At 42.9% G+C, this 28,000-nt stretch overlaps 2 long non-coding RNA genes across 5 annotated transcripts in view; one reads left to right on the forward strand and one right to left on the reverse strand.

Annotated features, from left to right (window-relative positions):
- The window catches only part of LOC126074996 (uncharacterized), a 62,357-nt gene extending 51,100 nt beyond the window's left edge, over positions 1 to 11,257 (reverse strand). For 2 of the 3 annotated variants that reach the window (XR_007517094.1, XR_007517095.1), the window contains exons 1-2: positions 11,116 to 11,257; positions 10,477 to 10,592 (exon numbers count right to left, since the gene is read on the reverse strand). This is a non-coding gene — a long non-coding RNA (uncharacterized LOC126074996). Of the gene's footprint in view, positions 1 to 4,558; positions 8,106 to 10,476; positions 10,593 to 11,115 lie in introns of those variants that run through there. The other variant, XR_007517096.1, reaches the window with a different exon arrangement.
- Positions 74 to 27,989, forward strand: LOC126074997 (uncharacterized). Of its 2 annotated transcripts, XR_007517098.1 has the most exons (4): positions 74 to 262; positions 12,032 to 12,243; positions 13,091 to 13,199; positions 25,364 to 27,989. It is a non-coding gene; the product is annotated as an uncharacterized LOC126074997 (long non-coding RNA). The 2 variants fall into 2 exon arrangements; XR_007517097.1 differs by lacking the exon at positions 12,032 to 12,243.
- The last annotated feature ends 11 nt before the right edge of the window (positions 27,990 to 28,000 follow it).

Genomic DNA, 28,000 nt, shown 5'->3' on the forward strand with positions numbered 1-28,000 from the left:
GTGGGTTGGAGGCGGGGTGGGCTAGGGAGGTGTGAAGCAGAGAAAACAGGTTGAAATTCAAGTCGCTGAGATACTGGCGCTGGTGAGTCCCGGCGCCTGCTGTTAGACAGTCCTGATGAACTCGGATAAACCTGGAGGCACTCTCCGTGTGCTGGCCTAATCCCTGCCAGGCCCGGGAAACTTTAGCGCCTGATGGAGAGGGAAGGGCACGCTGGGAGGCATGGAGTGAGATGAGAGGCGATGCAGGCCGGAGGTCTGGCTGGTAAGACGCCAGGGCAGGGGGCTTTCAGCATTTCCAGAGGGACAGGAAAGACGCCGCCGAATTTGCTCAGGACCCCAAGGTCATTTCATTCTGCTCTGGCTTTGGTGACAGAATGGGATCTGCAGGGGAAAGCACACAGCCTAGAGGGGATCCTTCTACAAAAGGAGGACCCTTAGGCTTGCACCCAAGCAGAGGTGAAAGGAAGAGGGAGCCAGGGAAGGGCCAAAGTCCCAAGGGTGATGCTGACTAAACTGCCCCAGGGCGATGCAAAAGGTTATTGCACTCCAGCAACCGAAAGGTTGGGGGCTCAAAGTCCCCCAGAAGTGCCTCAGAAAAAAGGCCTGGTGACCTACTTCAGAAAAATCAGTCACCGAAAACCCTAGGAAGCACAGACCTACTCTGACACACCTGGGGTTGCCCCGGGTCGGAATCCGTTGGCAACCCCAGCCTGGAGATGGAGGCATGTGCTGGGATAGTGAGGGCTGCAAAATCCTCCCAGTTAAGCCGGTGAGAAAACTCTTCCCCTGGGGAGAATACAAGCCAGCACCTTATCTGACAAACACTCCACATTTCATTTTCTAGGCCTGGAGGTTGGCATGGCCTCCCTTGGTGGCATTCGAGCTTGTGTGTTTAATCTCAAAATCCTCAAGTCCTTTACTCTCCAATCTGAGAAGAAAAATCCTCAGGGGCAGTGGCTTCAGTGGGGCTGGTGTCACTCAGTGAGGTAACTCATGGTGTCACCCCTGCCTGGGGTGGGCGGCCAGCAGGCAGACTCCCTCCCCCCACCATGCAAAGAGCCGCCGGCCCCACCTGATCCCCCTGCTCAGGACGCAGGGTTGCGTGGCCTGGCCAGTCCCAGCCCACCTCACATTACTCCTGGAAGCTCCTTCCCTCTCCTACAGGGCAAGGCCAAAACCCTCCTCTCCACCCAATGGCAAGCACTGCAGCCCCGCCACTCTCACCCTTACTGGTGGTTGACCCGGGTGTGATGATTTACTGCATTGAGTGACGGGTAACTCCAACCCCAGTGACACCACTGCCTCAGTTGTCCCTCCCTTGACAGCTCCACCTGCCCACAACTTTGGACCCTGAGGTCATTTTGGTGTCATTCCTTCTGACAGTGCCAGGGGATACGATCTGCACCCCCCTCACCCCTGTAGTGACACTGCTGCTCAGTGGCCGGGCAGGACAGGAAGTGCTGAGCAGTGAGGGCCTGACACTCAAGTTCAGGGCCAGGACAGCCCTGTGAGCACAGGCTGTTTCCCTAGCCTGAGAAATCCCAGGCAGATGGTGCCAGACCGTCTGGATCCTCTGGGTCATTGGCGCAGCCTGGGTTCAGAGAAGGGGAGGACCTGGAACTTTGTAGCTATTAAGATGTTTGTGACTCATGGCTTAGCTTGGCAGAAAGATGGTGACCATCTGCCCTGGGCTGTCTGTGAGTGAAAGGGGGCCCTGTTGTTCTCAGCTGTGGTGGAATCGGTCTGACTCATTGTAACCCTGTGAACTACCAAAGGAAATGCTGCCCAGTCCTCCACCATCCCCGTTATTGGTTGAGATCAGGCCGTTGTGATCAGGATTTTCAATATCTGATTTTCAGAAGTAGATCACCAGGCCATTCTTCCTTGTTTGTCCTAGTCTGGAGGCTCCAGGAGACATGTTCAGCATCATAGCAATGGGCAAGCCTCCACTGACAGATGGGTGGTGGCTGCACATGAGGTGCATTGGTTGGAAATCAAACCTTGGTCTTCCATACGGAAGGTGAGAAGTCTACCACTGAACCTCCAATGTCTCCAAAAGTAGACCCTTGTTGTTAGGTGCCACGGAGTTGGTTCCAGTTTATAGCGATCCTACGTACAACAGAATGAAATACTGCCCAGTCCTGTACCACCTTCACAGTCGTTGCTATGTTTGAGCCGGTTGTTGCAGCGACTGTATCAATCCATTTGCTTGAGGATCTTCTTCTTTTTCACTGACCCTCTACTTTACCAAGATTGATGTCCTTCTCCAGGGACTGGTCTCTCCTGGTAACATGTCCAAAATAGGTGAGATGAAGTCTCAAAATCCTTACTTCTAAGCAGCATTCTGGCTGTACCTCATGTTATGGATTGAGTTGTGTCCCCTAAAAATGTGTGTCAACTTGGCTAGGCCATGACTCTCAGTATTATGTAGTTGTCCACCATTTTGTGATCTGATCCTAACCTCTGTGATGTTAATGAGGCAGGATTAGAACCAGTTATGTTAATAAGGTGGACTCAACCCACAGGATTAGGTTTTACCTTGAGTCAGTATCTTTTGAGAAAGAAGAGAGAAGTGAGCAGAGAGGAGGGGGACCTCCTACCACCGAGCAAGAAAAGCAGGGTGTGAAGTGTGTCCTTTGGACTTGGGATCCCTGTGCTAAGAGGCTCCTAGACTAGGGGAAGACTGATGACAAGGACCTTCCCCCAGAGCCGACAGTGAGAGAGAGAGAGAGAAAGCCTTCCCCTGAAACTGGCCCCCTGAATTTGGATTTCTAGCCTCCTAGACTGTGAGAGAATAAATTTCTGTTTGTTAAAGCCATCCACTTATGATATTCGTTATAGCAGCACTAGATAACTAAGACATCCTCCAAGACAGATCTGTTCATTCTTCTGGCAGTCCATGGAATATTCAGTATTCTTCGCCAACACCATAATCCAAATGCAACAATTCTTCTTCCATCTTCCTGATTCATTGTCCAGCTTTCACTGCATATGAGGTGATTGAAAATACCATGGCTTGGGTCAGGTGCACTTTAGTCCTCAAAGTGGCATCTTTGCTTTGTAACACTTTAAAGAGGTCTTTAGCAGCAGATTTGCCCAATGTAATACATCATTTGATTTCTTGACTGCTGCTTCCGTGGGTGTTGATTGGGGATCCAAGTAAAATGAAACCCTTGACAGCTTCAATCTTTTCTCCATTTATCATGATGTCACTTGTTGGTTCAGTTGTGAGAATTTTTGTTTTCTTTATCTTGAGGTGTAATCCACATTGAAGGCTGTAGTCTTTGATCTTCATCAGTAAGTGCTTCAAGTCCTCTTCACTTTTAGCAAGCAAGGTTGTGTCATCTGCGTATTGCAGTTTGTTAATGAGTCTTCCTCCAATCCTGATGCCACATTCTTTTTCATATAGTCCAGCTTCTTGGATTATATGCTCAGCATACAGACTGAATAAGTATAGTGAAAGGATACAACCCTGATACACAACTTACCTGATTTTAAACCACTCAGTATCCCCTTGTTCTGTTCAAAGTAGGGGTCTTGATCCTTCAGAAGGGGGGTGTGTGAAAGACAAACAATTTCTGGAGAGGCAGAGGGCAGAGAGAAGATGCATAAGTGTGCTATAGAAGCAAAATATTTTTTAAGTTCTAAAAGGAAATATCTATCTTCTCTGTAGATGGAACAGGGTAACCTTTCCCTCTTTTCCTTTCCTTTGTTTTCCCTTCCAATTGCTCCCTTTTTTCACACATTACCCAAATGCTTGCCCATAAGCCCTGTTGCATACTTTGTAAAAATTTTCCACTCTTCTCATCCAATCTGAAGGGTATGACTGGATGGATACACTCAGGTGAAGGCTAAGATTCTGAGTTAAGTCACATGCTGCTGTGTGGTCATGAGTAAGACACTGTCCCCCCAAGACCCCCTTTAACATCTCCACACCCACACCACTATTGTAGATTCCTCTCATGGCCAGAAATTAAACCTTGAAGAAAAAAAAAATTAGCATTTATCATAATTCAAAAATAATAAAAACAGGCCATTGTTCAGAGTAAAGATTTCAATACCTTTACCAGCATCATTTTTTTTTTTAAAGAAAGATAAGAAAGCACTGGGTTGACAGCAGTCTGTGAGGTGAATCTCACAAGTTCCAAAACTGCTTTTAAAATCATAGCACAAATATTTGTAAAAAATAAAAAAATATGCAGCTTTCTAATTTAGAATTTAAACTATCACCTGCTGAAAAGGACCTTGCTCTCACATGTGAGTAGCTGACAAGAAAGAGATAATTGTGTTTTGTTCCTTGTTTGGAAGACATCACATTAACCTCCCTCACTGGGAAAGCTGCAGGGAGAGACAGGATCAGGTGAAGAGAGAGAGAACACTCTATGAAATGCAGTGATGTACTCCCATTGGCAGCTGGGCCGACAGCCCTCCATTTTCAATTACAAAAAAAGCACATTTTTTTTTTATCTGATTGCAAAATAATACGTACTCATTGTTTAAAAAAAAAAAAAAAACCAAAAAACCAACACACACACTTGGGATATACAGCAGACCGCAAAGAATCCATTTCTTTTTTTCAAATAATATTTCATTGTGTTCAAGGTAAAAGCAAAGGACCTCTTCAAAGTGTTGAAGAGCAAAGATGTCACCCTGAAGACTAAGGTGCGCCTGACCCAAGCCATGGTATTTTCAATCGCATCATATGCATGTGAAAGCTGGACAATGAATAAGGAAGACCGAAGAAGAGTTGACCCCTTTGAATTGTGGTGTTGGCGAAGAATATTGAATATACCATGGACTGCCAAAAGAATGAACAAATCTGTCTTGGAAGAAGTGCGGCCAGAATGCTCCTTAGAGGCAAGGATGGAGAGGCTGGATCTTACATACTTTGGACATGTTGTCAGGAGGGATGAGTCCCTGGAGAAGGACATCATGCTTGGCAAAGTACAGGGTCAGCAGAAAAGAGGAAGACCCTCAACAAGGTGGATTGACACAGTGGCTACAACAATGAGCTCAAGCATAATAACGATTGTAAGGATGGCGCAGGACCGGGCAGTGGTTCATTCTGTTGTGCATAGGGTCGCTATGAGTCGTAACCGACTCGACGGCACCTAAAGGCAACAACAACAACAAGGTAAAAGTTAACACAGAAAATTAGATACCCATTTAACAATTTCTATACAATTTTATTCAGCGACATTGGCTACGTTTTTCACAATGTGTCATCATTCTCTTCATTCTATTCTGGTTGTGCCATTTCCAGTACCCTAGTTTTCCTGCCCCCTTGCCTTCTCATCTTTTCTTTAGTTTTTGAACTTTTGGTCTCATAAGATGATTTTTTAAAGGAGCACATTACTCATAGGTGATGTTTATTTTATGAGCCAATCTGTTATTTAGCTAAAAGGTGATCTCAAGGGATAATCTCATTTTCAAGCTTATAGAGTATCTCAGAGTGACAGTTTCAGGGAGTCCTCTAGTCTCAACTGGTCCAGTAAGTCCAGACTTTTTAAAAGTTTTGTTCCACATTTTTCTCCCATTCTATCAGGATCCATCTATTGCGGCCCTGATCAGAATGGTTGGTAGTTGTAGCTGGGTACCATCTAGTTCTTCTGGTCTTGGGGTAGATGAGGCTGCAGTTCATGTAGACTATCAGTCCTATAGCCTACTTTCTTCTCTGAGTCTTTGGTTTCCTTTCTCTTTTGTTCCGGACCAGAGGAAACCGATGGTTGTATCCTAGAGGACCACTCAATTTCTTTTTAATTCGGACTTTTTATTGTCTTCACATCCTTTTTGAGAAAATGTTGCTTTCAAAAGAAACCTATTCCAAATAGTTGAACAAGGTAAGCATAAGTAATGTCACTGAATTGTAATAGGAGTCCCTCGGTGGCGTGAATTGTCAAGTGCTACTACTAACTGAAAAGCTGACGGTTCAAACTCACCCAGAGGAAGTAAGGCCTGGCAGTCTGCTTCTGCAAGGTCACAGCCTTGAAAAACCTATGAAGCAGTTCTACTCTGCACACATGGGGTTGCCGTGAGTTGGGACTGACTCGACAGCAACTAACAACAATGACAACAGGAAGGTTACAGTCGCTGAACTGTACATGTGAAGAATGTTGCAAAGGCAAACGGTGTGTTACAAAAGTAGTTACCAAAATTATATATACATAAAATTATGGTGTGTGTGTGTGTGTGTATATATATATATATATGTGAGATGTAGTCCAGGAGATAATCTGTAAGAAATAAAACACTTCTTCTGACTGTTCGATTAAGCCCAGTCAGTAAATGGCACAAAAAGTAGTCTCAGAAGTGAGATCCAGGACATTCAGCCAAAGTCAGAAAAAAACTGAGCCCCATCAGACCTATTTTCTGCCTGTCACAAAGGGAGCAGGATCCTGTCCCTCACCCGTGAATGTCTATCTGACCCTCGAGAAAGACAACATGGCATATCGAAAAGACCATGCAACGAGCAATAAAGACCCGTCCCCAGCCCCACCTGGGTGATCACTAAGTGTGTGACCTTGGGAAAGTCACGTAACCTCTCTACAGCAGCAGATTCCTCACGTGTAAAACGGAGATCTTAATGATTGCCTCCCAGCTGTTGCGAGCTAATTCATGGAAGGAGTCTGGTGCCATATCTGGCTCATACTAAGTTTTCAAAAAGACAGCTACTTAGTTAATAAATGTTCAATCAACTGGATTTCTCTACAAAGTAAACATGTATACAAAATACTCCTTGAATCATTACAAATCCCTCTCGGTAACTAGGGTTATTGACTTACCTTTCTAAATAAGACAACGGAGGCTAAGGACTGATCAATCTGCTCACTCCCGGATGGTTTTTCTTGACTTGGCTTCTGACACTATGAGCCTGCCTAGTGCTATCAAACTCGGGAAACAGGGGAGGGTATGAATCATGGGTATGTGAGGTAAACCTCATCATATTTCTATCTTTTCGCTCTGCTGGAAGTGAAAAGTGTGTGATTGCCTAGACCACATGCCGGAGAGAGTTAGAATGTGTCTCTTGCGAGGGCAGGAATGAATGCTTCACTCCTTCGTTGACTTCTATGGAGGATACTTTACCCTCATGCATTGTTCAAAATGTACTGCTGCCAGCAGGAGAAACCAAGATTCAGTGATAGGACTGAGCTGATCCTTTGTCTAGTAACCAGCAAGGAAGAAACCAAGCCAGCGTGACGCTCACTCTAATTGAGAAGAGTGGAATGGATAGGAGGCAGGGTGTGAGTAAACGTGCTTGGCTCCTGCTACCTGTGCCTACTGCGGGGCCACCTGCCCTCACCCTTCCTGTGTATACATGAAGATCACTGAACTCTTGTCTTTGTTTTGTTCTTACAGCTGCAGCTTCAATGTCTCCATGAAAGCCCTGCTTATTTCCCATATGTAGGGCCAAGACTTACTGGTTAACATTTGCTATAGGGTTATAACTCAGTCTCTACATACCTACTATTGCTGGTGCTGGGTGCTATGGAGTCAATTTTTGACTCACAGTGAACCCAATGTGACAGAGTAGAGCTGCCCCATATGGTTTTCTAGGCTGTAATCTTTATGGGAGTGGATTGCCAGGTCTTTTCTCCTGCAGAGCCACTGGTGGGTTTAAACCACCAACCTTTTGGTTAGCAGTCGAATGCTTAAGCATTGTGCATCATGGTGTAATTCATGGAATAGTTGAATCATCAGCATTTTAGGCAGCCAACCGTAGAAAGAAAGCATTCAGCTGGGAATTAGGAAGCTTGGATGCCTGTCTTGTCCACCAAAGCTACAAAACCTTTAGGGAGGCTCATGCTGCAGGCTCCACTTGGTTTCAATTCTGGAAGGAGACTGCTAGCGTGGCAATAAATATTTTAAGAGCCTAACTATAAACTGGTTATTAGTATTAAGAGCTGACCTCATAAGTTAAGAGGGAGGAAAGTACATTCTTCAGCAATCCAAAACTGGCATCCAAGTTCTTATGACTGTCTTGGCCAAGAAATGAACTTCCTTTTCATGGAGAATGAGCATCACAGTGTATTGGCTTCTCATTTGGAGCCAGGAATGCAGCTTGGACAGTTCTACACACACTTAGAGCCTCGTGGTATCCAAAAGTTCTGCATGAACACATATCCAAAGTTTCCACAATGATACAATGAATACATATAACATATATATATATATATACACACACACATATTTATATATGTACCCATTGCCATCTAGTCGATTCTGACTCTTAGAGACCCCGTAGGACAGAGTAGAACTGTCCCATAGGGCTTCCAAGGAGCAGCTGGTGGATTCGAACTCCAACCTTTCGGTTAGCAGCCAAGCTCTTAGCCACTGTACCACCAGGGCTCCTGGATATATATGAATATATACATATATATGGTTGTTTTTAGCTGCTGTTGAGTCAGCCCCACTTATGGTGACCTCATGCACAATGTAAAGAAATGTTGCCCGTTCCTAAACTATCCCCATGACCACAACAGACTGTTCTGATCCACAAGGATTTCATTGGCTGATTTTTGGAAGTAGATTGCCAGACCTTTCCTAGTGTCTCTTAGTCTGCAAGCTTCACTGAAACCTGCCCAGTGTCATAGCAACATTCAAGCCTCCACTGACAGACAGGTGGGGGCTGCACCTGAGGTGCATTGGCTGGGAATCAAACCTGGGCCTCCTGCATGGAAGGTGAGAACTCCACCACTGCGCTGAGATTTTATGTATTAAAAAACACACCAAATTTGGGGGCTTATTCAAATTGCAGCGACCCTTTGGCTCCACAGCGTATCCACGGTCACCTCCTCTATCCCCAAGGAATTTTAATCATAAGTACTACTTCCCACATTTTTTTCTTACCTCTCAGACCATAGTAATGGTCTCCTTTCACCAGAGTAAGAATAAGATGCAAAATTTAATATTCTAAGTAGCTGGGGTGGGGGGGTGGCGATCATTCTATTCTGTATAATGAATTCGAGGTTGAAACCAAAAACCAAACACTTTGCCATTGTGTGGATTCCGACTCATAGCGACCCTATAAGACAGAGTAGATGTGCTCCATAGGGTTTCCAAGGAGCACCTAGCGGATTTGAACTCCTGACCTTTTGGTTAGCAGCCGTAGCTCTTAACTACTACGCCACCAGGGTTTCCTCTAGGTCAAACGAAGGACACGTTATTTTCCATTTCCTGTTCTCTGACTAAACCAAGACAACAGTGAGTTCAGCAGCCACCAGCCTTCCTACAGTCTGAACTTCCCTTTGTTCCTCCTTTATTTGGAGGCTGAGTCTCAAAGACAGGAAATATCAGAACAGTGTTCAAGTCTCCAAAGGCTCCAGACTGTCCATGGAAAACAAGGATAAATTTATGCCCCAGAGAGAAAACTCCTGTATGGAACATCTGAGGTGTATACCTCATGAGATCAGCCTGCCCTGTAGACACATTCAGTCGTTCTTCTCTCTCAACTTGAGGGATATACAGTAAAACCTGTGAAAGCCAGAACCTGCGTAAGGTGGAAACCTGTGAAATATTTTCCACTAAAAAGAGCGATAGAAAAGTGGTAAGGCTGCACCCTGTCAAAGGTGGAAAACTTATAAGACCTGGAAAAACAAGGCAGTCCCGTTGAGTTCTGGCTCTCACAGGTTTCACTGTATTATTTTATTGCACTAAGGGCTCCTTGAGGAATTCCAAGTCCTTGAGAGGACTTCCGTTGCCAAGGACCACGCACAATTCTGTTTGCCCCCACCCCATCCTGAGCTGAGGGGGGCTCCAAGGCCAGTTTCCTGTCCTGACTAACGTATCTGGCTGCCCGACTCCAGTTTGTCCCAGAAACTCTTTTAGATGCACTTAGGTGTATAAGGAAAAAGGCACAGTAAACACCACTAGAATCAGCTGCAGCTGAGGGTCCAGGATGTAGTCCAACAAAAGCCCTGAAGCTGTGGGGGGAGGGAGCGGGGGTGGGGAGTAACAATCACCACAGGACGATGGAGTAGAATAAATCTTAGCATCTCAGTCATCCACAGTGTGCGAATCCTCTTACTGGGGAGCTGAGAGTCAGAGTTACTGTCGGCAACTACGAAGGAACATGAATATTAAGGACATAGCTCAAAATTATGCAGAGCAAAGGGAGGAGCGGTGCTTTGGGGACAGTGAATGCAAACCAAGTAGAAGCAACTCTTCATTATCCGTGGCAATGGGAGCACACAGGTAGGTCTAGAAATCGGCAAAATTCTCCCATCCCCAAGGGAGCTCAGCTGAGGTTTCATTTTCTGCCATAATACGTGTTTGGCCAAAACTGCTTCAAAGACGAGTAAAGTGGACAGGTGTCTATTTCCCTGGAGTAGCAGAGAACGGTTCAAATGTGAGTGGTAGGCTGAATCAGTATAAGCAACCAAGAGCTGGCCAGAGCCAATCCTTCTCCTGGCTCCAAACCGCACCACATCCTTGAACATGAAACCACTGTGCTGCCAGGAATGTCACCCATGTCCTTACCAGGGTCCAGCCGGCGATGAGCAGAACAAGGCTGGCAGCTATCTTCTCACACACCAGATCAGCAAACACAGGGTGCACTGGGAAGGCAGAATGAGCCCAATGGGGTCCACGAACACCTACATTGCGGCAACCCAAGGAAATCGTATCAGGTTTTTCAATAAACCTGTTGGGGGAGTTCAAATCTCCACTTATAATTGAGACATCGTTACTTCAGAGCTTTGGAACTTTAATTACCAGTGCCACCTGGTGTTGAGCACGGATATTCTCCTTTTACAGCCAGCAAAATGTAGTGAATAGCAGGGAATATTTGTTCATTTGTCCAGAATCCCTGGGTAGTGCAAACAGTTAATGTACTCACTGCTAACAAAAAGGTTAGAGATTCAAGTCCACCCAGAGGTGCCTTGGAAGAAAGGCCTGGTGATCTACTTCCCAAAAATCAGCCACTGAAAACCCTGTGGAGCACAGTTCCACTCGGACACACCTGGGGTCGCCATGAGTCAGAGTCAACTCCAAGACAACTGGTTATTTGTCTAGAAAGTCAGGGGGCCTAAACAGCTATGACACTGTGTGTCAATTTCTGAGATGTACCAGTGATTGGAATTAACTTCCATTTCCCCTAGAATTGGAATATTCCATTACCTTAGGGTCGCTCTGAGTCGGAATCAACTCGACGGCGCTGGGTTTGGTTTTGGTTTTTATATGGTGACTCCCCAGTAACCATTTTCTCCAAGAAGCCTTCCCTACTGCCTTTTCCTCTGTCTGATTCAGACGAATCCCTATTAAATCCTACAGCTCTCTGAGCACTGCCTGCCTTAACGCTCATAGCACAATGCGATGGTGTTTTGTTTTCTATCGAACCAGAAAAGCTCCTTGAGGACAGTGAGTCTTTGTCTTTATGGCTCCAGTGTATCGCACGGTGTCTGATACACTGAAAGAAAAAGAAAAAAAAGCCATTGTCATCCAGTCAATTCCGGCTCATAGTGACTCTGTAGGACAGAGTAGAATTGTCCCATAGAGCTTCCAAGGAGCTCCTGGTGGATTCAACTGCTGACCTTTTGGTTAGCAGCCATAGCTCTTTTTTTTTTTTTGACATTGAAAGTTTCATTTACTATTATCCAGAGAATCACTTTAATAGAGTGGTGGGAGCAAAATCCAGAATTCAAGTGGCTAAAGAAAGAAATACTTTAGTTATATAAACATAAATTTTCCCCATGCTTTCCAGTGAACTAACCATTTGTGCTGAAGAAACTCATCAACTCCTTATATATAAGTGGCAGCACAACAGTTAAGCATTAGAATGCTATCCTAAAGGCTGGCAATTCGAACCCGTCCAGGAGCTCTGCGGAAGAAAGACCTGGCAATCTGCTTCCATTATTCCAAAACAAACAAACAAAAAAACCATTGCTATCAAGTTGATTCCAACTCATAGCGACCCTATAGGATAGAGTAGAACTGCCCCATAGGATTTTCAAGGCTGTAATCTTTTATTACTCTCCCCCTAATGAGACAGCACACTCCTTCACTCCATTCTCTCTTTTTGTGTCCATTCGGCCAGCTTCTGACTCCCTTGAGGCGCCCTCCCATCTCCCCGCCAGACAAGAGATGCCAGCATAGTCTTATGTGTCTACTTGATCCAAGAAGCTCACTCTTCACCAGTATCATGTTCTATCCCATAGTCCAGTCCAATCCCTGTCTGAAGAGTTGGTTTTGGAATGGTTCCTGTCTTGGGCTAACAGAAGGTCTGTTCTTCATTTTCCTTTGGTCCAGGTGGGTTGAGACCAACTGATGCATCTTAGATGGCCGCTTGCTAGCGTTTAAGACCCCAGACACCACTCTCCAAAGTGGGATGAAGAATGTTACCTTAATAGATTTTATTATGCCAATTGACTTAGACGTCCCCTGAAACCATGGTCCCCAAACCCCCGCGCCTGCTATGCTGGCCTTCGAAACGTTCAGTTTATTCAGGAGACTTTTTTGCTTTTGGTTTAGTCCAGTTGTGCTGACCTCTCCTATATTGTGTGCTGTCTTTCCCTTCATCTGAAATAGTATCTAATTAGGGAAAGCCTCCCTCCCTCCCTCCCTCCCTCCCTCCCCCCTCATAACCATCAAAGAATATTTTCTTCTCTGTTTAAACTATTTCTCAAGTTCTTATAACAGTGGTCTTATACAATATTTGTCCTTTTACAACTGACTAATTTCATTCAGCATAATGCCTTCCAGATTCCTCCATGTTATGAAATGTTTCATGGATTCATCATTGTTCTTTATCAATGTGTGGTATTCCACTGTGTGAATATACCATAATTTACTTATCCATTCATCTGTTGATGGGCACCTTGCTTGGTTCCATCATTTTGCTATTGTAAACAGTGCTGCAATAAACATGGGTGTGCATATATCTGTTCATGTAAAGGCTCTTATTTCTCTAGCATATACTCCAAGGAGTGGGATTGCTGGATCGTATGGTAGTTCTATTTCTAGCTTTTTAAGGAAGCGCTAAATCGATTTCCAAAGTGGTTGTACCATTTTACTATTACCACCAGCAGTGTATAAGTGTTCTGGTCTCTCCACAACCTCTCCAACATTTATTATTTTGTGTTTTTTGGATTCGCAGGGGTAGCTCTTAACCACTACATCACCAGGGTTTCCATCTGATACTTGGAAGGCAATTAACCCACACCAAGTGGAAGAAAGAACACAGTGTAAGAGGACAAAAGAATGAGGTGGGGCTGATTTTAATGCCGATATATTTTCTCTTAAGAGCTATGTTTCCTGCATAATGGAGAGAAGCAATACTGTGCTCGGTGGGGCCTGCTGGCTCTTGCTTCTGTCTTTTTTTCCCCCCATCTTCCTCCACTTCCCTCTACATAATTGTCCAACATGGTTCCCACATAACTGTGTGTGGATTGTATCATGTTCCCCCCCAAATTTTTCTTTTAGATTGGATAAAAACACAGAAATAAATAACATGAAATCTCACAGTGATGAAGTTATTTCCTGTCCCATTCTCTCTCTTTTTCAAACATTTTATTCTGCTTTAGGTGAAAGTTCACACAACAAATTAGTTTCCCATTCAACAATTCACACACAAATTGTCCCATGACATGGGTTGCTGTCCCCACAATGCGTCAGCACTCTCCCCATTTCCACCCTGGCTTTTCCGTTTCCATCCTTCCAGTTTCCCTGCCTTCTCATCTTTGGTTTTGGGCAAATGTTGCCCATGTTGTTTTGTATAGTTGATTGTTCTAAGGAGCACATTTCTTATGAGTTTATTGTTTATTTTATAGGCCAATATATTATTTGGCTGAAAGGTGACCTCCAGGGCAAGCAGCTTCAGTTCCAGGTTAAAAAGATGTCTTAGGGCGATAAGTCTCAGGGGTTCATTCAGTCTCTATCAGTCCAGCAAGTCTGATATTTTCTATGAATATGAGTTTATGAGTTTAGTTCTATATTTTTCTCCCATTCTAGCAGAGACTTTCTATTGTGTCCCTGGTCACAGCGGTCAGTAGTGGTAGACAGGCAGCATCTAGTTTTGGTCTCAGGCTAGAGGAGGCTGTGTTTCGTGTGGGCCATTAGTCTTTTGGGCTAATTGGTTCCTTGAGTGTGTGGTTTCTTTCACTCTCCTTTGTTCCAGATGGGAAGAGACCAATAGCTGTGCCTTAGATGGCCGTTCGCAAACTTTTAAGCCTGCCCAATTCTCTATCATTCTGATTCTGACAAGGGAAAAGAGAAGTTCCCAGATAATATTAATAAGCCTTTAACGCCTCTCTGATCTCTATTTTGAGTCCCTGGTTGGTGCAGATGGTTAACGCTCTCTGCTGCTAACCAAAAGGTTGGTGATGTACATTCCCCCAGAGGTACCTCAGAAGAAAGGCCTGGCAGTCTCCTTCTGAAAAATCATCCATTGAAAACCCTATGTAGCACAGTTCTACTCACACAATGAGTCATAACAGACACGATGCAACTGTGTGTGTGTGTGTGTGTGTTTTTTAATCCCCTTTTTAACAACAACAAAAAAAAATCATAGGGCCCAGGCTCAAAAACCATCAGCAGGCAACTGTACCCAACTATAACTGAAAAACACTTTATTTTCAAACCAGTAAGACTAATCTGTTTCCATTAGTAATTTAGGTTTTCTTTATAAAATAAATTTATACACCTAACTCAGTTAAACTCATTTTAAAGGAAAATATTAAGGAATCATTGGAAAGGCAGGACAAGTTTACTGCAAAAAACTGTGAAGGCGGCATATAAATGACTTGCGTTTGAGGCACTTGCATAACCAGACATGTTTTCCTTCCTTATGCTGCCTCACAGCACAGCCACAGCTGGCCTGCCTCCCAGGACTCCCTCGACCATTTCAGAAACAGTTAGGACACCAGCGGAGGGCCTCGGCAGAGGTGGACTTTGCTCAAACCACACTTCCCCCATCAATACATTGTTTCTACACTCTATCCTTGCAATGGAGTCCCTGGGTGGTGCAAACAGTCAAAGCGCTAGGCTGCTAACTGAAAGGTTGGAGGTTCGAGTCCACCCACAGGTACCTTGGAAGAAAGGCCTGGTGACCTACCTCCAAAATAGCAGCCATTGAAAACTCTAAGGAGCACAGTTCTACTCTGATACACGTGAGGTCCCCATGAGTTGGAGCCAACTCGACAGCAACTGGTTTGGTTGTTCTTTTTATCCTTGCACTGACTAGGCCAGTCAGTGGGCCACAGGGGAAAATTCAACCCCTAACTGTTATTCTCTGGGGCTCCCTCACTTTGCAGTGAAACTCATGAGCTAGCTCAGCTCGGTGGAGTCTCATTCATCAGAAATCATTTCAAGGCTAAGCAGGGCTCTGCTGGGCCACATGTGGGCAGATCAGATATCTGGCGGCTGCTGATGTGGGCGAGCATGGACAGAGAGACACGCGGTGACTAAAGGTCTCAGGAAAGAACCAGGGGTTTCCATTATCCTCGGCTTTCTGGGTAATGCAATCTGAAAATCAATTCTCATTAACCACAAGTGATACTAATACCTCTGACAGGTTACATCTTAAGTGATAATTAAAAGCATATTTCCTGACGCTTAGCTGCTATGAAATGCATCCCTATTTATCCCACAGAGGGGGGTCTCATGCTAAGACCCAGTGGGTGGTCATTAGCTCCCCCAGGAAACCTCTCAGTTCCTGAATTGTCATTTATTATTTTAATCTGATTTTCTTTACTCAACTGAAATAGAACCTGGCGTTGGTGCTCTCTCTCTAGTTCCACCAACCATCTTGAAAAAAAAAAAAAAATTAACATTGGTATAAGCCAAGGAATAAGGCTTCGTTTTGCACTTCTGCAATCTTCAATTTGATCCATTGATGGAGTTTATTAATCATTAACAGCAACCCACTAAGTTTTATAAACCTCCCTTAATTACCAAAAGGAAAATGGCAGCCAAGATGTTAAATCATTAATCTGAGGTATCAGAGCAGAAAGAATTTCAGTGTCTGTGGCCTTGGAGTAAGAACTGAGGCTTCCGGGTACCTCGGAGACACAAACCTTCAGAGAACTATGCAAATATTTACAATGGCCGGTAATAGTCACTGATTTGGCACTTTTAGCATCTCGATGTCACATATTTTTTCTCAAAATCTTTCTATTGGAAATAATGGGACTATTCAATATCTCTGTCTTCCGAATTGACCTACTAAACATTAGAAGATATAGTTGAGTCACAGGAATAAACAGCCAGACCGAAGGAACAAAAATAAGTGTGTCTATTAAGTGTAGAAAGAGAGATTAGTTAATAAATAATGTTGGGATAACTGACTGGCCATTAGGGGTAAAAAAACATGTCTTACCTATTCCTTAAACTGAAATCCCAGATGGATCAAATTTTTACATGTGAAAAATCATTAAATATTAGAATGACAGCCAACATATGAAAGTTATGTGTGGGCATGGTTTGAAATGCTTTACATATACCAGTAGTGAATCTTCACAACAGCCCTGTTATTATCTTTTACAGCTAAGGCAACTGAAGCACAGAGAAGTTAAATATTTGCCCAAGATCACACAACTGGTAAACACTGGAGCTGGGATTCAAATCTGGGCAGATTATTTCCAGAGTCCGTGCTCTTAGTCAGCATACTACCATTTTATATGGCTAATATAATCTTGGAGGTAGCCAATTATAATATCCATTTTTTACTCTATACTCTAATGTAGTGCTTAAACATTTTATAACGAATACATGTTACTTTAAAAATAATAAGAAAATAATTAGATCTCTTGCTCTCTTTCCTCTTTCTCCTGCCCACCACTGCCTTCCTTCCACATCTACCTTCCCTCGGTAGGGCCCAATCACACTATTAAAGTGCCAAAGATTATCAACTAAAGGAACCCAGTACCTTCTACAATGGGATTCTTCTGGAATTTTCTATCTTCAGTGGTTGAAACCAAGTAGCTGCCTTTGACTTGATCAGATACACACTTCCTTTTTCAGTTCTGAAGGCTGCTGCTTGGCCTTTAAACCAAACTTTCTCAGACTTTAAAGTGCTTACAAATCACCTAGAGAACTTGTTAAAATGCAGATTCTCATGGGGGGGCGGTGGTGGAGCAGGGAGAGTAAGGGAGAACCTGAGATTCTGCGTTTCCAATAAGCTCCCCGAGAAGTCCATGCTGCTGCCCTTGGACCACACTCTGAGCAGTAAATGTCTAAACCGTTCCCTCTCTATCAGCTCTACCTCCTACTTCTATTTCTCTCTGAAACTCAGGACTGCAGAACTTGAACTAAAAACACCAAGAAAAGACCAGGGCTAAAATGTCTCTTAAGAATTTGTCTTCCCTGACTGCTCTGACATGGATCACAATAAAAAGCTCTGACAGGGATCACAATAGAGGGTACCAAACAAAGCTACAGAATAATGTAGAACAAAATTCTAACTCACAAAAAGAGACCTGGCTTACTGGCCTGACTGGAGAAACCCCAAGAGTGTGGCCCCCGGCTATCCTTTTAACTCAGTAATGAAATCACTCCTGAGGTTCACCCTTCATTCAAAGATTAGACAGGTCCACAAAACAAAACAAGACTAAAAGGACACACCAGTCCAGGGGCAAGGACTAAAGGCAGGAGGAGACAGGAAAGCTGGTAATAGGGAACCCAAGGCCGAGAAGGGGGAGTGTTGACATGTGGTGGGGTTGTTAACCAATATCGTAAAACAATATGTGCACTAACTGTTTAATGAGTAGCTAGTTTGTTCTGTTAACCTTCATCTAAAGTACAGTAAAACAAAAATTAAAAAAAAAAGATTAGGAAAAAAAAATTGTCTTCCCAACAAGCTCTTCTTAGGAGCATGCCCCAGGGAAAAAGAAAAATGGGGCCGGGGGCGGGGGGGTGGTGGGCAGAAGCACAGGTCTTTCTTATTCAACTTGCTGAAACTTAGCCCCAAGAAGCAACCCCCTCTAAAGCTTCCACAGTGGAAGGCAGTACTCACAGAGTGGGAGAACTCTCCCAAAGCTGGGGACATGCTCAAAGGAGTCAGGCAGTCAAAACACTGACACATCACTGGGAGGTTTGTTTGCTCATTTATTTAAGCATTTTACTGGGTATCTGCTAAGTGTGAATCCCTGTACAAGACACACATTTATTTTGTCAATTAAAGTATAGAAACGATCTGGAGTTTTACAGCACTCTTTTCTTCTGGGGATCATAAAACGCTTTAAATCTAATATCTTATCCCTATGCAAAAAGAGCCATTGCTCCCTCTTAACAGGCGAAACCCGTCACCGTAGAGCTGACTCCAACTCATGGCCACGGAGTACAACTGTGCTCCACGGGGTTTTCAGTGGATGAAATTTCAGAAGTAGATCACCAGGCCTTTCTTACAAGGTGCCTCTGGTTGGGCTCGAACCTTCAACTTTTTGGTTAGCAGCCGAGTGTGTCAACCATTTGCAGCATCCCGGGGCTCTGACTTCCTGATGATCACCTAAGCAAGATGTCTGAGTCAGAGCCAACAACCGAGGCTTCGGGCTCTAATTTCCGCTAGTGCTGATTCCTAGGCTGGGTTCTTACTGGAGTCTGTGAATGGTGTAAATGTTTAACTTGTTCAGCTGCTACCTGCGAATCTGGAGGTTCAAGTCTACCCAGAGGGGGTTCAGAACAAAGACCTGGTGACCCACTTCTGAAAAAATCAGCCATTGAAAACCCTACGGAGCACAGCTCTCCTCTGACACACGTGTGGGTGCCATGAGTTGGGGTCAACTAGACAGCAACTGGCTTTAGGTTCTTTTTAGCAGGGAAAGGAAAGGGACTATCATTCGCTGAACTCCCACCATTCACCAGGCACTTTGTCAGGTCCCTTATGTAAAGGATCTCGTCAGAGCAAACATGTGCCCATAATCAAACTACTAACCAAATCTGCTAACATTAAAAGTAAACAGTGGTTACACCAGATAACTGAGAGCTCCTACAAATCAAACACCTCTGCTCATCTAAAGACTTCACCAAAAGAGTAAAAAGACCACCTACAGACTGGGAAAGAATTTTCAGCTATGACATCTCTGACCAGCACCTGATCTCTAAAATCTACATGATTCTGTCAAAACTCAGCCACAAAAAGACAAACAACCCAATCAAGAAGTGGGCGAAGGATATGAACACACACTTCACTAAAGAAGATATTTAGGCATCTAACAGATACATGAGAAAATGCTCTCGATCATTAGCCATTAGAGAAATGCAAATTAAAACTACGATGAGATTCCATCTCACTCCAACATGGCTGGCATTAATCCAAAAAACACAAAAGAATAAATGTTGGAGAGGCTGCGGAGAGATTGGAACTCTTATACAGTGCTAGTGGGAATGTAAAATGGTACAACCACTTTGGAAATCTATCTGGCGTTATCTTAAACAGTTAGAAATAGAAATACCATACAACTCAGAAATTCCACTCCTGGGAATATACCCTAGAGAAATAAGAGCCTTCACATGAACAGATATATGCACTCCCATGTTTATTGCAGCTCTGTTTACAATAGCAAAAAGCTGGAAGCAACCAAGGTGTCCATCAACGGATGAATGGCTAAATGAATTGTGGTATATTCACACAATGGAATACTACACATCGATAAAGAACAGTAACAAATCTGTGAAACATTTCATAACATGGAGGAACCTGGAAGGCATTATGCTGAGTGAAATTAGTCAGAGGCAAAAGGACAAATATTGTATAAGGCTGCTATTATAAGATCTTGAGAAATAGTATAAACTGAGAAGAACACATACTTTTGTGGTTACGGGGGGGGAGGGTGGGAGAGGGTTATTTACTGATTAGTTAGTAGATAAGAAGTACTTTAAATGAAGGGAAGGACAATACTCAATACACAGAAGGTCAGCTCAACTGGACTGGACCAAAAGCAAGGAAGTTTCCGGGATAAACTGAATGCTTCAAAGGTCAGCGGAGCAAGGGCAGGGGTTTGGAGACTATGGCTTAAGGGGACTTCTAAGTCAATTGCCAAAATAATTCTATTATGAAAACATTCTGCATCCCACTTTGAAATGTGGCCTCTGGGGTCTTAAATGCTAACAAGTGGCCATCTAAGATGCATCAATTGGTCTCAACCCACCTGGATCAAAGGAGAATGAAGAACACCAAGGTCACACGATAACTAGGAGCCCAAGAGACAAAAAGGGCCACATGAACCAGAGACTTACATCATCCTGAGACCAGAAGAGCTAGATGGTGCCCGGCCACAACCGATGATGGCCCTGACAGGAAGCACAACAGAGAACTCCTGAGGGAGCAGGAGATCAGTGGGATGCAGACCCCAAATTCTCATAAAAAGACCAGACTTAATGGTCTGACTGAGACTAGAGGAATCCTGGTGATCATGGTCCCCAAACCTTCTGTTGGCCCAGGACAGGAACCATTCCCAAAGACAACTCATCAGACATGAAAGGGACTGGACAATGGGTTGGAGAGAGATGCTGATGAAGAGTGAGCTACTTATATCTGGTGGACACTTGAGACTGTGTTGGCATCTCCTGTCTGGAGGGGAGATGGGAGGGGAGAGAGGGTTAGAAACTGGCAAAACGGTCACGAAAGGAGAGACTGGAAGAAGGGAGTGGGCTGACTCATTAGGGGGAGAGTAAGTGGGAGTGTGGAGTAAGGTGTGTATAAGCTTATATGTGACAGACTGACTTGATTTGTAAACTTTCACTTAAAGCACAATAAGAATTATTAAAAAAAAAAAGTAAATAGTGGTTACAGATTTACAAAGTTATTGTCCCATGTATTACATTAGGAGAGAAGGGAATTGTGGGGGGGAGGGGCATCTTCATTGTCACCAAAGAACTTCCTGGTGGGTTAAGGCAAAATGATATCATTGTCTAGTGACCGTCACTTCTTCGCATGCATCTACTACTGCAAACACTAAGATATTTGATTTATACTATTTAGCAGCTATTTACCATGTATTTACTATATAAACACATAATCATGTTAGGTATCTTGCCCAATCATGGGTAAGAATTATCTCTGCACTCAAGGCACTTACCCTTCGATAGGGAAGATAAGAAAAGCAAATATATAATTATTTAATATATTAAAAAATATATTTATTTATTTATTTTAGGACCCCAAAAAAACCCAAACCTGTTGCCTTTGAGTTGATTCCAACTCATAGTGACCCTATAGGACAGAGTAGAACTGCCCCATAGAGTTTCCAAGGCACGCCTGGGAGATTCCAACCGCTGACATTTTGGTTAGCAGCCGGAGCACTTAACAACTGTGCCACAGTGTTTTAATACATTAGTGCCTGGGAAAGTTTGAAAAAAAAAATTCAGATATTCTCCCTGTTTTAGTAACTGGTACCAGTGATGGAGTCAACCAGGGAAGGAATGAGTAAGGGAGGAACAGTAAGATGGGGTCACCTTGAGGAAGAGGTCACGCCCTGCACACTGAGAAGGAGTCGCGTGCCCATTACAGCAGCACTAGAAGCTTTTTGGAAATGCAGCAGCACCCTGATATTTATTCTGGGTCTGAGTAAAGTGCAGTAGTGAACTTTGCTCTCTGGATACTTGGTACTTCAATATAATTGCTGATTAAAATGAGTTACAGGACTACCAGAGGATTCCAAGTCACGCTTACCACACTGTGGGTTATGACAGGAAGAAGTCTCTTCTCAGTGACATACACAATCCCGAGACGATAGGTGGTTTTCCACTGCCAAGAAAGAAAAAGCTCCCCTTAAACTCTAGTTCAAATTATTTTCTGAATTCCTTTTTGTTCCTTTACAGAAAAAGCAGAATAGTTGTTATTTTTGTTGTTAGCTGGCAACGAGTTGACTCAGGGTGAATGAGGTACAACAGAACAAAATGTTGTCTAATCCGGCAACCTCCTTACAATCACCATTATGTTCAAGTCCACCATTGTGGCTAGTGGGCCAATCCATCCCACCAAGGCTTTCCCTTGCCCTTATTAGGACTGTACTTCACCAAACATGAGGTCCTCCTCTTGCGATTGACCCCTCCCGATGACGTGTCTAAAGCAAGTGAGCCACACAATGTTCTTTTGTGATCCATAATATTTTTTGTTGGCTAATTTTTTTAAAAATAATTTTTATTGTGCTTTAAAAAAAAAATTTTTTTTAACTGAAATTTTACAAATCAAGTCAGTCTGTCACATATACACCTTACTCCACACTCCCATTTACTTTCCCCCTAATGAGTCAGCCCACTCCCTTCTTCCAGTCTCTCCTTTCGTGACCGTTTTGCCAGTTTCTAACCCTCTCTCCCCTCCCATCTCCCCTCCAGACAGGAAATGCCAATACAGTCTCAAGTGTCCACCAGATATAAGTAGCTCACTCTTCATCAGCATCTCTCTCCAACCCATTGTCCAGTCCCTTCCATGTCTGATGAGTTGTCTTCAGGAATGATTCCTGTCCTAGGCCAACAGAAGGTTTGGGGACCATGACCACCAGGATTCTTCTAGTCTCAGTCAGACCATTAAGTCTGGTCTTTTTATGAGAATTTGGGGTCTGCATCCCACTGATCTCCTGCTCCCTCAGGAGTTCTCTGTTGTGTTCCCTGTCAGGGCAGTCATCAGTTGTGGCCGGGCACCATCTAGCTCTTCTGGTCTCAGGATGATGTAAGTCTCTAGTTCATGTGGCCTTTTCTGTCTCGGGCTCATAGTTATCGTGTGACCTTGGTGTTCTTCATTCTCCTTTGATCCAGGTGGGTTGAGACCAATTGATGCATCTTAGATGGCCACTTGTTAGCATTTAAGGCCCCAGACGTGTTGGCTAATATTTGAAAGTAGATCACCAGACCTCTCTTCCTACTCTGTTGAAACCGGTCCACCATGGGTACGCCTGCTATTATTTGAAATACTGGTGGCATAGCTTCCAGAATTACAGCAACATGCAAGACATCAGAGTATAAATAACTGAAAGACGGGTGGTGGAGCAAAGTACCCAAACCTGTTGGTGTCAAGTCAATTCTAACTCAAAGCAACCCTATGGGACAGAGTAGAATTTCCCCATAGAGTTTTCAAGGAGTGGCTGGTGAATTCAAAATGCTGACCTTTTGGTTAGCAGCTGAGCTCTTACCCACTGCACCTCCAGGGCTCGGAAACAAAATAAGGGCATTTTTAGATTACTTCCCAAAATCTTTAATTCAAAAGTTAGCCATTGCCTGTATAGATTCAATAGACTTTGCTCACTGCCTTCTCCTCACCTGTTCCGCTCATTCTCATTCCGTGGTTTATAGCCACCTGTATCTCACAGGGTAGAATTCCTGCAGCCAAAACGGAACACTCTGCACACTTACAAAAGCTGAACAAAAAAGAAAGGGGCATTCAACCTTCTTAACCTTCTCAGCAACTCCATCTCTTTTAGATCTTGGGCCTATGCTTATGTACGTGCCTGGTTTTAGCCAGAGCTAAGCTTTCACACACAAAAATCAGAATATCAATCCCAAAGGGTCCTTGATCACTCCAGCCCGACGGGGATCATGCAGGGCAAACTGTCCAGGTTGGCTTGCCCAGGATGTGGGAGGCTGTGCTATGGAAACACTGCACGATGCCATGGCAACAGTACTGACAACTTCCCACATACATGTGAACAAGACAAGACTGCAAAGGACCAGCCACATTCAGATTCAACCTTATTTTGATTCAACCTTATTTTAGGGAGGAATTTTGCCTCCTTGTTCTCTGGACAATGAATGACTCTACAGATCACAGGGGACATACTTATAAAAACCAAAACCAAACCCACTTCCATCAAGTGGCTTCCAACACATAGTGACCCTATAGGACAAGGTAGACCTGCCCCGTGGTTTCCAGGGTTGTAATCTTTATGGGAGCAGGCTGCCACATCTTTCTCCCACGGAACAGCTTGTGGGTTTGAACCACCAACCTTTTAGTTGGCAGCCGGGTGCTTTAACCACTGCACCACCAGGGATCCTTACCTACAGTATAGTCATGGGAAACAAAGAACAAGAGAAAGAGCCAGGGTTTATTTCAGTTCAGTGTTTATCTGAATATAATATATAGTTTTGTTCTTGGATAAGGAGAATTTATGTCAAACTTTCATCCTGTTCTTTTATGTTTCCTTTGTAATGGGCCATCGAGTCGCAAGTGACTCATAGCAACCCATGTGACAGAGCAGAGCTGCCCCATAGGGTTTCCTAGGCTGTAATCTTTATGGGAGCATGTCTTAGTTATCTAGTGCTGCTCTAACAGAAATACCACAAGTGGGTGGCTTTAACAAGCAGAAATTTATTTTCTCACAGTCTAGGAGGTCAGAAATCTGAATTCCAAGCGCTGGCTCCAGGAGAAGGTTTTCTCCCTCTGTCAGCTCTGGAGGAAGGTCCTTGTCTCTTCAGCTTCTGCTTCCTGGTTCCTTGGAGCTATCCATGTGTTTTGGCATCTATTTTACCCCATGTCTCCCCTGCCTGCTTGTTTGTTTAATTTCTTTTGTATCTCAAAAGGATTCAAGATATACCCTACACTAATCATGCCTCATTAACATAAAAAAGGTAACCCATTTCCCAAATGGGATTATAACCACAGGCATAGAGGTTAGGATTTACAACACATATTTGCGGGGGGAGGGGGCAAAATTCAATCCATTACAGCAGATCACTAAGTCTTTCTCCCTGGAGCCTCTGGGTGGTTTGAACTACCAACCTTTCAATTAACAGCTGAGCGCTCAGCTATTGAGCCACTGGGGCTCCTTCTGTTCCTTATACATATTATTGAGTCCTTACTACCTGGCACCTACTCAGGGAAGGATTAAGGCATATGAGGGCCCTAACACTTTTAATTTGTGGTGCCCCCTCCTCTGCTTACTCATGCGTTTGAACAGTGTATGTGAATTACATACGTACATATATATGTGTGTGTGTGTGTATTTGTGTCCTAGCTATCCATGATGTAACTTCTTTTTAAATGCAACTAGAGTAGTGATTGAATGCATAAGTGGCGTATGCCATTTTAGTGAAATGAGATGAATTGGATTATAAAATTTCTAGTGGATGTAGGGTACTAAGATTTTTACTATATATATATCACATTTTCTACAAAAAGAATAGTCTACATATTCTACAACAAGGCAAATGAGTCAGGGAATTTCGTTGTTTCAACAATCAGTGTAAAATTCTGTTGATCACCCACAACAAAAAATTGACTTTCACCAATTCTGCTTTAAACATCTCAAGCTTCAGTTTTGCAGCTTGTTTCGTAATAAATGCTATAATTATAAATGAGCAAATGAAAAGATGTCATAAAGGAAAATTTAATGATCATAAAACAAATATTACCACAAATTACTGTTTTATTTTTAGATAGGTCTTTCATCTCTAACATGTTATAATTAAAACCATTTCTTTCTATTCTTTGCTCTTACAGATTTTTTCAATGATTTCATCACAATTAAGTTGCTGAAAAATATCTACTTCCATACATAATAAGGGTAATGAATCGAGTCTTTCTTGAACCATTGTTGTCCAATGAGGGTTTTTGGAGGAAGACTCATTAACAACCTGCGTTATGCAGATGACAACAACCTTGCTTGCTGAAAGTGAAGAGGACTTGAAGCATTTACTAATGAAGATCAAAGATCACAGCCTTCTGTATGCATTACACCTCAACATAAAAAAACAAAAATTCTCACAACTAGACCAATAAGCCACATCATGATAAACAGAGAAAAGACTGAAGTTGTCAAGGATTTCATTTTACTTGGATCCACAATCAACACCCATGCAAGCAGCAGTCAAGAAATCAAAAGATGCATTACATTGGGCAAATCTGCTGCAAAGGACCTCTTTGAAGTGTTGAGAAGCAAAGACGTCACCCTGAAGACTAAGGTGTGCCTGACCCAAGCCATGGTATTTTCAACAGCAGCATATGGATGTGAAACCTGGACGATGAGTAAGGAAGATCAAAGAAGAGTTGACGCCTTTGAATTGTGGTGCTGGCGAAGAATATTAAATATACCATGGACTGCCAAAAGAACAAATAAATCTGCCTTGAAAGAAGTACAATCAGAATGCTCCTTAGAAGCAAGGATGGTGAGACTGCATCTTACATGCTTTGGACATGTTGTCAGGAGAGATCAGTCCCTGTAGAAGGACATCATGCTTGGTTAAGTACAGGATCAGCGGAAAAGAGGAAGACTGTCAACGAGATGGATTGACACTGTGGCTGCAACAGTGGGCTCAAGCATAACAACCATTATAAGAATGGCACAAGACGGGGCAGTTTTTTGTTCTGTGGTACATAGGGTTGCTATGAGTCAGAACCGACTGCACAGCACCTAACAACAACAGCAACACTCAATACTCCTGGAGCACTTCTGTCATTTACTTGTTTCTAATGCTTCTGCAAATATGAACTGCTTGATAATCAGTATTTGGTAGTTGTTTTGTTGCGTTTTCAAAATTTTCTAAATTTTCTCTTAATTTATGTGACTTACCCTGTTAATGACTGGTAGAGATCTACACATGTCTTTAAATTTACTTCTGAATCTTGGAGAGCTGGATTCATCTGATGAAAATGCTGCAATATATTATTCCACATAACCAACATAAACACATACTTTAGTGTTTGCATTTTATTGACAATATTTTCAGCTTCTCTTTTGCTATCTCCTTTTTGTGTCTGGTCTTCAACAATATTTTCTAAGGCAGGTAGAATCCAAGTGTATGATTCCAAGATTGCACTCATTGCTACAGCACGTGCTTCCCAGCATGTATTAGAAAGACATTTTAATACTCTATCATAGCCTAAACATGTTTTAAGAACTGCCTATCTTTGAATAGAGCTGGCAAAAAATGTGTAGAGTAACTGAACAGCACAGAAAAGAGAAAAAAATCAGTTCTTCCAGACAAAAATCTACTTGCTGTGCCCTACAAGATTAAGTGAATGTGCAGCACATGGTATGAAAATGGCATATTCATTACATGCTAAAATTTTCTATTGCATGCCTTTAGAACGCCCTGACATATTGGCAGCATCATCCTAAGACTCGCCACTGCACTTAGAAAAATCAATTTTGCAATTTTTTACATAAATAGTGAAGTGGTTGATTTGCAGTTTCCTCACCGTAAAAAAAAAAAAAATTTTTTTTTTTTCACCGTATGACTTTTTAAGCTAGTAAATGTGATAAATTACTTGACGGGTTTTCCATCTGTTAGAGATTTGTATCTTCAAACGATACTTAACTGATCTGTATGAGAAAGATCAGGAGTGGAATCTACAGACAAACTGAAATATCAAGCTATACTTGTTTCGCTGATAATAGTTGATTGAACTTTATCACTTAAGTTTATTAATTCTTCACATGTTGTTTTAGACATATATGATGGGTTGCCCCCTGAGCTACCATATTTTGAGATGTGACCTGCTAAAAATGAATCAAACTGAGCAAAAAATTCAAGTAAACCCTCCAAATTTCCATTTATGGGGACCCAAGTACCCCATTTCTTTCTCAAAAAGATAGTCCTAGTTCAGTGATTGCTATAATGACAATAATAAGGCATTGCAAAATGGCTTTCCAATACTGATGTTCTTCATTAATTTGTGTTTCTAGTTCGTGAGTTAAGCCAAAACCATGTCTTCAGTTTAAATATGACAACATATAATCTCTGTGAATTGAACTGTTTTCATGTTAACATCAATTGCTAAATCCATAACAAATTGAGAATTAAATGATTTAGGACTGAATAGTTTGCAAACAAAACAATATACAGAGCTGACTGATGGAGAATACAGTACCCACCCCCTCTTATAATTTTCACCATTAGCTTTGCACCCTAGAAATATATTCTGGCTATGGAAACTTATTTGTTTACCATCCAGAAATTTTCAACACAGATTTTCAAATGGTCCATTGTGATGTTGACAATCACTTGGCCCTCTTTTGATCCAATCATTTACATCATTAGAAGAAAAATTATTCCACAAAGCAGGATTTGTATTTTTGTTATTTACGGGGTCTGTAGATGCAACAATTTCAGATTCTTTCACTTTCTACACCATTAT

The sequence above is a fragment of the Elephas maximus genome, chromosome 4 (genome assembly GCF_024166365.1).
Source record: "Elephas maximus indicus isolate mEleMax1 chromosome 4, mEleMax1 primary haplotype, whole genome shotgun sequence".
In the NCBI taxonomy this organism is placed as follows: domain Eukaryota; kingdom Metazoa; phylum Chordata; class Mammalia; order Proboscidea; family Elephantidae; genus Elephas; species Elephas maximus.